The sequence below is a fragment of the Dermacentor silvarum genome, chromosome 1 (assembly GCF_013339745.2).
Source record: "Dermacentor silvarum isolate Dsil-2018 chromosome 1, BIME_Dsil_1.4, whole genome shotgun sequence".
In the NCBI taxonomy this organism is placed as follows: domain Eukaryota; kingdom Metazoa; phylum Arthropoda; class Arachnida; order Ixodida; family Ixodidae; genus Dermacentor; species Dermacentor silvarum.
The window spans coordinates 319,988,732-320,004,452 of NC_051154.1; positions in this window are offsets into that span (position 1 = coordinate 319,988,732).

Below are 15,721 nucleotides of genomic sequence, written 5' to 3' on the forward strand. Positions count from 1 at the left end.
GGACCTGAAGGAACAGAACTTTTTACTTGCATTAATTTTTGCTGCTTCGCTCTCTAAAGGACAAACTTCACTCAGCGGGGAAGTTTAGCGAAGCGAACAATGACTTTGTACACGTTCATGTCGACGTCTCTGTGGGCGTATAGAAGCGTCAGTTCAACCACGCGTTCCTCAGATATTGTAGAGCGCAAGTAGTTTTTTAGTAATCTCATGTTTGAAAATATTATCTGTGCGCTGGCAGTGCTCACTAGAAGGCTGACTAGAATCTGCAGCAGTCTGTACACATTTGGATAGAACCTGCAGTCACATGAAAGAGGGCATCTGTTCCTGTGCTGGGGCGCTGGCTTGCTGCTTTGCTCGCCCACTTTGTCCACCATAGTCGCAGTTCTTCCAAATCAGCCCTCTGGTCCACGTCCTGCGCAAAAACGGCCAAGAGATTTTCTGCTCCTTTCTCTCGAACATCTTGCATCGGTGGTATTGTGGATGGTATAATTACAGAAAAGTCCGTTGACATTGTCCTGTTCTTTTAGAACAGTTGGTGTAACTGTGCTAATACGTGGTCCATGAATGGAATGAACATGGCTCTACGGAAATATTCCTCAGCATTTTCTGATGCAACGCTCCCACGATCCTGCTGTCGGACACCGGTTCGTCGGCTGGTGATTTCCACATCCCTTTTTTTGCCAGTTGTTGTACTTGTACAAAGATCTTTGAGAATGAAGCAGTATTTGTGCGGTCATTTTCGATCACCTGCTGTACCAGACCTATGTCGTCAATGGTGGAGCTCATGTCAATGATCCTGGTCTGCAAGTTCTTTGACACAGGCAGAGTCACCGCTAACCCATGCTCTGCCACATGCAGGCTCAAAAGGAATTCCGGTGACAGAAGGGCCAACGCCAGACTATTTGTCTGAACTGGACTTTCGCCACAGCCGTTTAATTTTATCTCCTCTAGTGCCGCGATCACCGGTTCAGACAGATTCACAAATGAAAGAACTGGATCGCGCTTCTCCACCCTGCGCGTTTCGGATAATACCGAAAAGTCGCTGCCTTGTGGACTCAGGACACATAAAACTTATTTCTCCTAGAACGTGTGAGCGCTTAGTAGATTTTCAGAAAAAGTTCCGCGTTGTCTTCCAGCGTTCCAAAACAGTTTCGGATATATGTGATGGAGCAGGGCGCACAGAGAACTAGGTTGAGTGAGTGGCTGGCGCAATGTGTGTATAGTGCGGCTGGGTATTTCTCGCGAACAGTACCTTGCACACCATTCGTTTTACCAGCTATTGAGCTGGTACCATCATAACCTTGGCCACGAAGATGATGCACGTTAATTAGAAGATCTAGCCGCAGAAATTTTGTAATGGTATCGGCGAGGGCCCTGCCATTGAATTCTTCAATGTCGTTGGTAACCTTGTTTAGGTGCCTTGCACAAACGGTAAGCTGTTCGACTCCAGCAATATCCGTAGTTTCGTCAGCAAGTACCGAGAAGCAGCCTACAGCGTTTACTTTTGCAACTAGGCTTTGTTTAATAATTTCACCACAAAATTCTATAATTTGGTTTTGTACATCTGGGCTTGAATACGAGGCATTACTGGGCAACTTTACAAATGGTTCTTCAGATGTGTATCTCCACAATGAGCTCGCCCACGAAGAAGCGCTCTGAAAGAAGCGCCCTTGTCGACATTGTTCTGCTTCACGATCTGTCACAGTCGGTCAAGCTGCCTACACGAGTTCAGAGAGGATGTTCATGAACTTAAGATTTGTTCCTCGCCAATTCCAAAAATCTCGCTCGCGATCTGATTGTCAGCATTTTTGATCGAATATCTGACCATAAAACAGTGTGCCTGATAATTAAACTTAATCCTGTCTCCAAGGAAAAACGCGAAGAAGGCTCGTGCCTGTGTTTGCACGCGCCAGTGATACAAATATTTAAATACCGTGGACAGTTCCTTTTCGAATTTCGTTTCTGAGTATTAAATAACGCCTCTGTAGACAGTTTGTGCAACCGCTTAAAAAATCTGGTTAATCTGTGCATAAACAACTTCGTTTCGACAAAACGCTACGTGAAACGTCCTTCTAACCCCTTGTAGACGCGGGCGTTTGTTCGTCTAGGGCGCCGGGTTAAAAAGGCTCGAAAAAAGCATCAGCTACGCCCTTCATCGTCTACCGTTGATATGCTGTCTCAGTCACGCGTAAATTTGAAAGACGCCATTAAAAGGGCGAAAGACCACTACCAAACCGTTCGCTTAAAAGGTTTTCTTGCTTCCTCGCCGCACAAGTTCTGGCGTTAGCTATCCCCCATGCAGGAAAAAACCACCCATCAGTCTTCATTTGCAAGCGATCACTGTGACTAATCAGGTGCTAAACGCTGATGCATTAAAAGATTACTTTTGCTTGGTTTTCACTAGTAACGACAGCAACGTTCCATGCTTCCCTGGTTTCCACGACAAACCACCTATTGACGGTGTTCATATAAGCGAAGGGGCGTCTTTTCGCTCTTGCTTAACTTGGATATCAAAAAGTCGCCTGGTGTGGACGGTATTCCTACTGGCTTTCTCTTCCGATACGCTGAATTGTGCTCGAAATACTTTTGCCCAATATTCAGAAAATCGCTGAACTACCCCACGATTGGAAACAAGCCATCATTACTCCCATTACAAAGGCAGACGATAAGTCACTTGTGTCGTCGTATAGGCCTATTTCCTTGCTCTGTATTTGTGCTAAAACACTTGAGCATATCATATCCAAACACCTGTCGACATTCCTTCAAGAGAATGACATAATTGACAACCGTCAGCATGGCTTTCGCAGGGGTATGTCTACCATTACTCAGCTACTCGAGGGTTTCTGCGTTTGGAAATGCCAACGCAGAACCGGCTTCGAGTTTATTCAAGCTATGTGAACCACATCTAGCTTTGTTTAATAGACATCAACGTTTCTCAGCGAAATATCAACTAGTCGTGAAATGTTAACATGCAGCATAAAATAAAACAAATTCGGATTCTACCCACCATTTTTTTCTGTTGGAGAGCATTCAGGAACCAACGGAGGCAGGCCTCTGGACAGGTTCTAATGCACAGCGCGATCGTAAGCTTCTCAAGATTTTGGGACCGTCTCATAATTTTTGCTTGCGGCGCCACAGAAACTTTCCCGTGCTTAAAGTGCTCAGTGATCAGAGAATATCAGTAGATACTCTTATATTCTCTGATGACATTTCACTTGCAGTACTTGGGGGCTGGAAATTTTTGGCTAGTGCTGCAAAATCTGAATGAATAAAAATATGTGTGAAAGGTTTGTCTGTCCTTTTTTGCGCAAAAATAGCTTGCTTTTGGAGTTTGTGTTTTATAGGTGTGCAAGTTGTATTTTCATTGGTATAAATGAATACTGCATTATCTTTGCAGCACAGATTCCACAGAGAGCTAATGTTTGCACCAACTGTGCAATTCTGCCGATGATAAATAAAGCGAACATTCAGCAGGCATCCCTTAATGGTCCACGGTTTGTCATACGGATTAGAGCACTGCACGGGCCGATTTTTTCAGCCCGGCCCGGGCCCGTTTTTAAGTTGAGCTGCCCGCCCGAGCCCGATCAAAACTTTTGTGGCGAGACCCGGGCCCAGCCCGGGCCCGGAAATAATCTAACTTACCCGCCCGGCCCGGCCCGCCACCCCTTTACCTTAGGCCCGAGCCCGGCCCGGGCCCGGGTCAAAAAGCACACGCCGTGCCCGAGCCCAGCCCGAGCCCGAGAAAAACTGCTCTACCCCGCCCGGCCCGGCCCACGGGCCGGGCCGGGCCCGGGCTTTCGGGTAAGCCCGAGCCCGTGCAGTGCTCTAATACGGATGTCGGATGGACATCAAGCAATAATGTATAAACAACTTACTGCGTCCATGGAACATCCGCATATCCGTTGCAGACACCCGGGGCACCCTTAGGACTGCCAATTTGTATGCGCCTTGCAGTAATGCGGATGTCTGCCGTACATCCTTCGGCGATCTGCGGACGTCCTACGGATGACCAAAATATCCAGAAGTGGTAGTCCAGTGCACTTCAAGAGGAGTGTAAATGCCCATTGTAATGAAACCTATAGAAACCAATAAAATGTTTCTATTATAATTTTTCCTAGGTACTTCCTGCGTCCATGGAACATCCGTATATCCGTTGCAGACATCCACGGGACACCCTTAGGACTGCCAATTTTTATGCGCCTTGTAGTCCTGCGGATGTCCGCCGTACATCCTTAGGCAATCTGCGGACGTCCTACGGATGACCAAAATATCCAAAAGCGGTAGTCAAGTGGACGTCCCGAGGAATTCAAATGCCCATTGGGAAACTACCCTAAGATAAATTCCAATAGAAATCTCTATTGGTCCTATACGAAATATATAGGTCCAATAAGAAAACCTACTGGTCCCATAGCAAAGCGTATACAGGTGCCATAACGATTTCTGTCAGTCCCGTATCAAGGCAATACAGTGTTCTGTAAAACAAATAAAATGTTTTATGGGTCCCAATTGAAGCAATAGAAGCACTGATATAAACTTGTATTGGACAAAGAAAATGCTTTATAGGTCCCAATAGATGCAATAGAAGTAGTGATCATGATATAAACTTGTATTGGCAAGAAGTCGGCCAAGCAGACGCGCCAAACACCAAGAATGAAGGTAGAAATGGCGTCGTTGTAATAAAGGGCTTATGCGTTCCAAGCTGTTTATTTGTTGTACTCATGATATTTAGGTACCTTTTTTGTTTCACTGCCTAATTTCATAGAGAGCATAGCTTCCCGCCTGCACACAGTTAGGGGTAGAACAGTTGGGGCTATATATAGGCCACGATTCGGATTCCTTGTGTAAGTGCTGTCCTGTGTGTGCTGATCGTGGTAGCTGCTGTTGCGTTGCCAAAAACGCTCGAAGTTTGGGAGGATTCACGTAGAAATATTCGCTTTAGAATGGACAATTAATGCATCTTTGTAGTAGAAACCACTTTGGTACACAATGCTGCTGCCGAAACCAATACAGGCTATCAGCTTTATTAGTGTGTCAGGTCTAACGTTTCCTAATTCAATAAGATGAAACCAATAAAATATTTATTTTATAATTTTTTTCTGGGGTATTTCGTGCGTCCGTGCAACATCCATATATCTGCTGCAGACATCCGCGGGACACCCTTAGGTCTGCCAATTTGTATGCGCCTTGTATTCCTGCGGATGTCTGCCCTACATCTTTCGGCATTCTGCGGACGTCCTACGGATGACCAAAATATCCAGAAGCGGTAGTCCAGTGGACGCCCAGAGGAGTTCAAATGCCCATTGGGGAATGATGTGGTTAGAGATTTTCCTGTTGTAGCAAGGCTTTTCGTTGATGACTGCATTATTTATAAAGAAATCCGCACTCCGGCAGATGAGGAACTATTAAACAATGCATTGAATTGCATAGAGACATGGTGTTCCATGTGGCAAATGAGTATTAACATTAAGAAAACAGTGGAAATGCAAGAAACACGTAAGGTTCAGTCATTTAAGTTCACTTACGTCCTCAATCGTACCAGTCGATCTGAAGTATCGAGTTATAAGTACTTAGGACTACTAATTACTCATGATCTTCGTTGAAATGACCACGGGACCTACATAATTAAGGGACCTATGAAACGCTTCTGATATTTACGCAGATATTTAGGTAAATCAACGACAGAAATAAAAATCTCGGCCTATAAAACTTATGTAAGACCGATCCTTGAATACGCCGCAGTAATTTGGGAACTCCATACAAAAACTAACATCCAAAAACTCAAGAACGTACTGAGTAAATCGGTCAGATTTATTTATAACTCTTATAGTTGGAAAACATCCCCTACAGCCCTTTTACAGACAGCTAATTTGGAGAGCTTGGAGACAAGCCGGTATCGTGATAGACTAAAACTTTTCTATTTACTGTATCATGAAAAATTAGAAATAGATAAGAGTTTATACTTTCAACGAGTACAGCGACGGCATACTCGATCGTTTCACTCCAGGAAAGTCCGTGAATATTTGGCCAAAACGAATACTTTTAAAAACTCGTTCTTCCCGCCTACAATCCGTAACTGGTACGACCTGCCCGCTGAGGTTGTGGAAAGCCCCACTATTTCGTCTTTCATGCGCGCGCTTGATCGTATGGGATAAGTACTTGCCTTCTATTTATCAAGCGTACTTGTTATGCGTTTTCATTCATGTGCGTTGGTTCTCTTTTCTTATAAATGAGCTGCGATATCGTATACTCACTTTGTTATGCGGAGTGCCGAGTTCTGTCACGCGCAATGTTAGGATGCTGTGGATACGGAATTTTTGTATCCTTGTATTGTTTCACTTATTAGGGGCGAAGCTCCTTAGGGTGTGGGTCTGTCCCTCCTCTGTAGTAGTAGTCGTCGTAGTAGGTAGCCACGTCTACTTTTATGAGAAAAAAAAATTCCGAGAGTTGTGGCCGTAGCGGAATCGAACCAGGGACCCCTCGCTTCTGAACGCGTGGCGCTAACCACTACGCCACGAAGCGCACATGGACAGACGCACCTAGATGGCAATAAATACCCAACATTAACGAAAGACTGCGCGTTTCTAACGCGTTTGTGCTAGCGCGTTACGGCCCGTGCAAGAAGCTGGTGTAAGACGCCGTGGCCTCTCCGCCTTACCCCCGTATTCATAAACGCTGATGGCGTCGGCAAACGCGGTCCACGTTCCGGCATGTGTAAACGGCTGCGTAAGACGCTGTGGCCTCTTCCCCTAAGAGTACTGCACGTTTCTAACGCGTTTGTGCTAGCGTCCCCTTAAGCGGGAGATGGTGCAATTATAATGAAGGGCGCTGTTATAAAATAGGAATGACGTCACATATGGCGCGTGTCATTGGTGGAAGTCAATCGTTCGATTTAGTGCGGCGAGACTGGGCGAATTACACGGAAGATTCACGGTTTACCGATGATTCCCTCCGGAGCTTCGCCCACTCATCATCATTCACCCCGTGGATATGCGGTGTTTTTTCTTGTATTATTTCATACCCACTCCTGGCCAAGGCCTGATACTCAGGCCGGCAGTATGAACCAAATAAATAAATAAAAAATACCAGTTTTCAGCGGGGTCATTGCTCAAATCCATACGACCATTGTCCCTATGGTCACGAAGAGCCAGACTTTGTCGCCCGCAAAAAAAGAACTATCTCAATAATACGCCGTTAACTTTCTTCTGTTTTCTCATATTTTACTTTTCCTGCCCTGGTCCAGCTGATGGAGCTACCAGGTGACCGTCACGGTGATATTCAGTATTTTCGTGTGCGTGGAAGATTTCGAGCGCACGCTTCCATTTCTGGAACGGCTTGGACACCAGGGTTTCAGTGCGCGAATGCTGGCCCAAGTTTATAAGAACATTAAACCCATAAAGTTCCGGAACTGAAAATCTAAAGCATGCCTTTGGAAATGTCAGTGCACCTTTCGCGCAACAAGTTTGAGAAGTTTATACCCATAAAGTTTCGGAATTGAAATACATGCGCTCCGTGGATTCCATGGCGGCCTCGAGATGCCGCGACGCGCCCGCTCCCCATCGAAACGCCCTTGAAACTTTCTGCTCGGATGGGACTCCTTGCGTTATGTGACTCCAGGTGCATGGGCGTTGCCACAAAATCGAGCCCGAGTTCGCAATGCTCGTGCCGAAATGTCTTTTCGAGCGTGAAAAAGACATTCTCGACAAAATCAAGAATGATTGCCGGCGTCGGTGGTTGTTGTGGTCGGCGGTACATGACAGCACGAAAAACTTTCTGGAGGCGCTGAAGCCATCATCGTCATTCCAGCTTCGTCATCCGGTTGTCGCCATACACGCGGGACGATAACCATCCGGTTGTCGTCATTATACACGCGTCATCATCCCATTGTTCTCCTGCCCTCGTTCTCATGCTGCCGTCGTTGCACCATCGTCATCATTTGAGAATCGTCATCTCAATGTCGTCATACCGCCTTTGTCATTTTGTCTGACGCCATTCCTTCTTCATAATTTCATGGGCGTCCCTACGTCGTCATCTACAGTCTCCTTCATGTCGTCATGCTTACGGGCGCCCTTGTCGAGCAAGTGCCATAGCAAAGTGGGCCGATATACCGGAGACAGTGCAGTTCGCATGTAGCCGAAGCAATGAACAGCTTTCAAATAAATGTGAATCCTGCCATACCACGGGTCGCTACATTGCTTGAATGCTAATCGCATTACGGTCGACAGTCATCGTGAGATAGGTTCCATCGCAATTTTTATCTTGTCGGTCATTGAATTAACAATTCGGGTAAAAAAAGATGAGGTGATTAAAGTTATGCTCCCAGAGTGCCTTGGTGTTACACGAAAGATCAAGCACTCCGGTAAAGATATTTGGCTCTGCCTTGCGTGCCCAGATAAAAAAATGAAAAAGAAAAGAAAACATTTGCAGGGAAAACAACGCCTTTTCAAGTCATGTAAATTGTACAACATCGAAAAATAGCTTTACACAAGAGACGTCCGTGGTTTATTGTCATAATTGCGATTACGCGTGCGTATGAGCCCCGACTAATCGTCTCCTCCTTTCAATAAAACGCGCCATGGCCGGACGCAAAATCTTGGCAAAGAAGCATGATGGTGCAGCGACATCAAAAAGCGTGTCTTTTCGTAGACACGTTTTTTATGTCGCCGCGTTGTCCTGCTTCTTCGCGAACATTTTACGCAGAAGCAAGACTCAATCCTTCGTAGCTCACTCACAATCGTAACGGTTCATATCGCATTCATATTGGAGCTAAACATGCTTTTTTAAACAGCCTAACCTTTGAAACATTATTCATCTATGATAGACAATCGCTTATTTGCTAAAATGCACTGTCTGCACCACACGCGAACTTGCGCTTCTCCTTATTGGTACCGCAGAGTACGCTGTTGATGCAGAGTATCCTAGGATGTTTTATTGGGAGAGCAATTATATCAACACTCCAAGCAGTATTTCTGCTGTCGGCGTCGCCGTGAGGTTCCGTATAAAGCCCAAGGGCGATAAAATCATCGCCGCGCGGCGTATGCTGTATGTGCGAGTGCAAGTGCGCGAGGGACGCGTGCTTTCACGGAGAGCGAACGCACGGTGGAGAGCCAACGCGACGTCTTTTGTCAACCGGGCGCAAGGGGAACTGGCGACTGAATCTCGCACGCGAAAAGAGGAAAGCGGGAAGGCAGAGCAGGAGGGAGGGGGTGCGGCTGCTACTCTACCAGCAACTGCGTACTTGTACCTAACGCGGCTGCGAGCGGCCGCGCGCACCGTATTTTGAAAGCGATCTGCACACGGCTCCTACGTTTGTAAGCGCTGTGCTTTCGCCGATTAGTTTCCGTTGAAGCGATAGACAACATGAACCTTCGCTCGCTGCTGAGCCGCGCTCGCTCACGCCAGCGTTTTGACAGTGGTTGTGTGCGGCCATCGAGTGTGATCTATTTATGTTGTCTTGTGCGCTCTGAGACCATGCTTGTTAATTCAATTAGTAAGCGAATGTTTCCAAGTTTATAGTGCCGATAAAGCTACTATCCTTACGCCGTATTGACCATTTTGCTGAAGCGTTTAGGTCTCGCCATATTGGGCTGATAACGCTTCTGTTTTCTGTCCTTAACAACGAAGTTTAGGTACAACAGTCGATTCACAAGCATGAAAACAGTTGTATAAATGCGTTCAGCGTTTCGTGACCATGTTACGTGACTTTACTTCTCATAAAACTAAGAAATTGTTTGTGTAACAGCCCAAGATGGCGGCGCCCATGAATTAAATATAAAATCGTCTATAGCTCTCTACTAATTTGCTATTGCAATTGATGCTTCGCCTTTCAGACGAAACTGCGATTTTTTTAGGCGTACCAGGCCACACTTTTCTTCATATGAGCAATATGTTATCGTGTACAAGTGAATAAAATGAGCACAAACATATGGCCCTGTTGCGGTAATTCAGGCACTGGGATTTACTCATAAGGCGCCGTATGGCGTCGTAGCCGATAGCACCACCAATTTTGCGTTGCACAAAGTAGCCGCTCTACATGGTCTGTAATATAAGACGCTGCTAACTCAGGCACGGGCCGCCACTGCGTTACATTTTGTCGTCTGCTACATCTCGGCTGCACCAAGGCATGCGGTATGGTTTCGTAAAGTTATGTTGATAGCTGGAAAATAGGCCGTTTTCTTTCTCAATGCACCAAAGTGCAAAAATGAATCTGGGATTGGTCGCTTTATTTGGGGCACGGAATATGTCGATTATGGTACTATAACTTTAGACATTAAGCTATTCTTAGAATCCACCGGTGTATACAGATGTCCTAGCTAAGGTTAGACAAGCTGTAAAAAAGAAGTAGTCAAAGAGGTTCAATTCTGGGGTTTTACCTCCCAAAAGCACGATATTACTATGAGGCGCGGAATGTGGATTAGTTTGCACCACCTAGGGTTCTTTGACGTGAACTCGATGCCCAGTACACAGGTGCTTTTGCATTTCGTTGCCATCGAGATGCGGCCGCAGTGGCCGAATTCAATCCCGCGCCCATCGCGCGCAGCGCCGAAGCCACCACGGCGGGTCTCCAGGAGAACTAGGTGTATGTACGATTATGAAACTTACAGTGTTCGTTCATCAGTCTTCTTCCCCCACTATGATAATTCACTATTTACCAGTCTAATTATAGAATTTATATATTTAAATCTTATCTGAATTTTTGCATTCACGGGTCGACTTGTGAGGAGAAAACTGTTATGGCGCCCTAAAATACCTTATTGAGTCGCTTCCATCGCCGCTTGTGTCTTACATAATTATTTTTTCGCGCTTTACTCATAGCGTGCGAAATGCGAAACGTCGCGCGTGACCGCGTGCCTGGGCGCCACTATATACTAGCGCTGTCAATTTATATGATTTCAGGCAACTAACTGCAGTTATTGTCTGTCTGGCTTTGCAATGGCGCTCTCGAGTTTCTAGGAATAGCGGGGGGAGAGCACCTAAGCGCAGACAAAGCGACGTAACGAACAACCAAATGTTTAATTACATCACTACGTAAAGAGCATTCAGATAGACAAGCTGCTGGTAAGGAACAGCCAAGGTTCAATGCCTCATGCTTAATGCTGGCTGGCGAGGCTGGGCGAGGACACGTCAGCGCCTTCGCAGAGGCACTGACGCTACTACCAGTAGGTGCGGCGGTTTCGTTGAGTTTTGTCGTGTGCTCCGATGGACAGTTGCCACAATTTTCACAGCGGAGTTGTTTATACCGAGCCCAATCTGTCTGTCGTAGACAAAAATTGTCGGCCGATCCATGTGATAGTGCATAAACGGTCCAAGCGCAATGGCACATACCCTCGTGAATTAGCGAAGCTGAGCCTGGCTAAGTCAGCTAAGCATGGTTGGGACTACTTACGCTTATTCAGTTATCAATAGCCAATTGATAGCCAATCAATTGCTAATCGATAATCCATGAATAATGAATAAATTCCGGAAAATTCTGGGGATGACTTGGTAGTGCTTAGCCTAGTCCAAATACGTAGCCAATACCTTGCGATAACCATTCGACACCCATGCAATAGCTAATCGATAATCGTTCAATAATAATTAAATTCCGGGAAATGCTGAGGATGATTTGGTATTGTTTAGCCTAGCCCAAAAGCCAGGCCTGGCTAGGTTCCCATCAGCTCCGCTGTCTCTTTAGCATTGCGCCTCCAGTGCAAGCTACGCTAATTTTTCCATAAACGTATCTTAATCATGACAATGAGTGTGCCAAGTGTGCAATCAGGATTTCTCCTTAATGTTTTACAAAAGTGCAACACTGCTTTAATTTTAAATCGCCTTTGTAACGGGGTGGTGACCAATAGTCATATAGCCAGCTCGAACTTATCAGGTATCCTACACATGCTTTTCAACCTATCATTTTGGCTGCATCTTGCTAATCTTTTTTCCCTTGTTTAAAACTTCTACACGGTGTTTCTGTGAGGAATTTCAGTAGTTTAAAAATTATCTGTGGCAAATAGCGCAATGGTAGTCTCTGAGCTGGATAGGCCAAACAAGCCGACATTATATTTAGGCGTGAAATCGAAATTCATACTTGAATAAAAACAAGAATTCACTAATTATGTTTTCACACGAAAGTGTTTTATGCTGGGGGTCTGTCATGTAATATATTTGACGTCCGGCACGAACGCGTAAAATATGCTTTGTACAGAGGGATGGCGCCGCCATCTGGGAGCGGTGAAGCGAAGTACTGCATCATGACACTAACCAGCGCCGACAGTGTGCGCTTCGGTAGTCTCAGCGCAGCTGACGGGTGGTGCTACAACGCGATGTAGCCTGGTCTAGGCGGTGTAGGCCTTCTGCTGAGGTGACGACGCAGTTTGCGCACATGGTTTGGCTTTCGCGTCGGATTAGCTGTGACGCCTCGTCGCCTATGGACTGCAGCTTCAACATGCATCAGCAGTGCTTACACGCCGCCTACTGCTTCGCTTGCGATGGCACCAACTAAGAAAACTGCTGCGCTAAGCGGCGCAGAAAGGCAACGATGTCCACAGACGAATCTTGCTTTGAAGCAGAGCGTGAAGCAGAACGCCTTCGCGCGTTCGCGGCGCACGCTGCGAATTCTGCCCTCGCATCCCTGAAGCTGAGCGCGTCGCAACTCAACTAAGACACTATGGAGTCGGACCAAAATGCTCATGCCTTCGCCGAAGAGACTCGGAAACAGGACGCCGTTCGCCAAGCAAATTTGCAACACGGTCGCCGACCCGCAATTCTAGAGCCTTTCGTTGCAGCGGACCGTGACTTCACGAAGCGATTTACTAACAACCCGCCCGGCTTCGCTTGTACGGTTTGCGAGCGACAGGGGTTTATGGCCGATTTGCGCAGTGCTCCGGCGCGTTCAATGCAGTGTCTCCGGCACATGTTTCAAGGTCGCGAGTCGTTCGACAACTTTCGCTTGCGTGGTAATTGTCGAGGATCCCTGTGCAGTGGTCGGGTGCCGCTGATGGCTACTTGCAACTTAATTCTTCACGTACAATAAACATGCAACAGATTCTGTGAAGACACGTTTCACTTTCGTCTTCTACTGATTCCTATGAAAGAGGGATCACACATAATTTTTAACTAATTACTTTACAGCACATACTGAAAATAACTAATTACTTTACAGCACATACTGCAATTTACAAATTCTAGCCTGGGAGTTCACAAGGTAGATCCAATTGGAACGAATTCTCAGGATACCATCAATTTCGAGGTAATAATTCCCGAACTTTGCGAAGAACTACATTGGCGGTCCAGTTAATTTTGTGATTCAATCCAGAGAAAGTGCAAGGACCGTGCATTTATGCAGGAAGTTTGATGGTACATATCTCGAAAATGATGCAATCCACAGAATTAAATTCAAGTAGATATGCCTTGTAGTCTCCCGAGCTGAAATTAGTAAATTGCAATATGTGACGTATGGTAATTAGTTAAAACCCTAATTAGCGAATTTTTGTTAATCAGTAGATTAGGCATCTTCAATTTCCTGTGCAAGCAATGTCTGCCTCTTAGAGTAGACCAGCTCAAGCATTAGAATTGCGCTATCTGCCACAGATATTTTCTTTTTTACTTACTGAAGATCTTCGCAGAAACACCCGGTATATCTACACATTGTACCTTTACCTATGCCTGTTAGGGATCTCGTACTATCAACGTCTTTCCTGTGTTTTTTCCACCAATACTCTAGACATATCTTGCTCGTTGTCGATGATGATGATGATGATGATTTAATGACATCCCCTTTGAAACGGGGCGGTGACAAATAGTCACCTAGCCTGCTTGATTTAGTCAGGTATGTTGTACATGTTCTTTATCTAGAATTTTTATATAGCCTTCATTAATCTTTTTCTTTTTCTCCCCAAAATCTACCTTGTACCGCTACCTATGATTTGAAGAAATCAGGTCGTATCCATCTCTTCCCTGCTTTTTTTCCACCAGTACTCTAATCGTCTCTTGCTTAGCTCTACTGCTGATCGGTTGACGTTTCCTTCTAATTTAAACCCAAGTACTTCTGGAAGTTGTACGTTACCTACGGTTCTCGTTGGGTTTCGCATTCCATTAGGATGCGCTTAGTAGTCTCCAGATCTTTACTGCAGCATACACATGCCTCATCTGTTTCCGAATATTTGCTCCGGTATCTTTCGGTCCTTAGACAACCGGCTCGAGCCTCAAATAGCAAGACACTGCCCTTTGTGTTATCGTACAGACTTTCCTTTCTGATTTCTTTCTTCTCGTTCATGTAAATCTCCATGATCCTTTTTGTTTCCATTCTTCGCATCCAGTTCACTGTCTCTATTTCTCTCACTTTTTTTCTGATGACTCTTGGTTGTCTATTTAGAGTTTATGTTATCCTGTACTTGGTTGCCAACTTCCTTGACCTCTTCCTCCATTCTGTGTCCACGCTTTTCATGTACAAATACTTGTGCACTTTAGCCGCCCATTTATTTTCATCCATGTTCCTGAGCCTTTCTTCAACACTAATTTTGCTCTGTGCTTCTCTGACTTCAAAAGAGGCCCAACCCATGTCACCCTGTACTGCCTCATTTGTAGTATTATCGTGGGCTCCCAAGACGGAGTGCATGATTGGATTAATCAATAGAATCTCCAACAAGAGGAACGGTCTAAAGGAGGACAATCTCCTACGGCTATTCCACGCATTCTTAATGAGTCACATAAGGCGGTTCGGGCATTTGCCTCTGGTGCCATCGCCAAGGAAGCTCATCGAATTCTCAAAGGCAAAGTCATCCAGCCACATACAATCACGTGGTTCCCGGCCCATCTCGAACCCCAACTCGACTCCCTCCGCAACCTCAATGACATCGCACACGTCCAAGCGCGCGAACTAACCCTCCGCGCTGACGCCACTGGATGTCGAGGCTCCGTCGATTCTAGGCTCGTCGAGTTCCGTGACACTCTCTCCACCTTCAACGAGGTTACCAAACACTACTACCTTGGTAGAAGACTATACCCTCCCCCACACGGGACACTAACCAGACCTCAAGCTGTCACATTACGCATGCTTCAGACGGGATCATATCCCAACCTGAATTTATTTCACTACATCAATCCAGACTGCTTTAGTCCAGACTGCCCTAGCTGCGGACAGTGTAGTACTTTGGAACACATGGTCGGGCCCCTCGTTACAGAGGGGCCCGCATCGTTGCACTGCAGAGGAGTGGAGCTCTGCTCTTCGGAGCTCCGACCAGTCACGCCAATTTTGGGCTGTCCAGAGAGCCCACGATGCGGCGCTGGAGCTTGGTCTCCCCGTCCCGACGTGGGTGCGGCCCGCGGCTTCGTCGCCTCCCTGAGAGGGGGCAACAGAGCTTCTCAGGACCTTCATTAAAGTTCTTTGTCTGTCTGTCTGTCTTCGTTTGTGTGTATGCCGAGGTACTTATATTACATATATTGCTTGACTATGGGTACGACTTGCTGTTGAATTGACACTACGTAATTACTCGACTCTTGCCTGCTGTGCGCCACCTGCCAGGCGAGTTGTGCACATTGCGTGTTCGGCGCACCGCGCGTACTTGCCGGAGGCGCGAGAACGGCAGCTGTTGCCGGCACTTCCGTGGGGTTTGGTATAACCTAAAACATACGTACCAGTTTTTAGCACAGCGTATTGATGTTACTGCAGCCGCTCCAACTTTATGCGTGCTAGCTGATTCGCACAATGTATAATAAAATACGCTGTGCGGATCGATGCGGATTA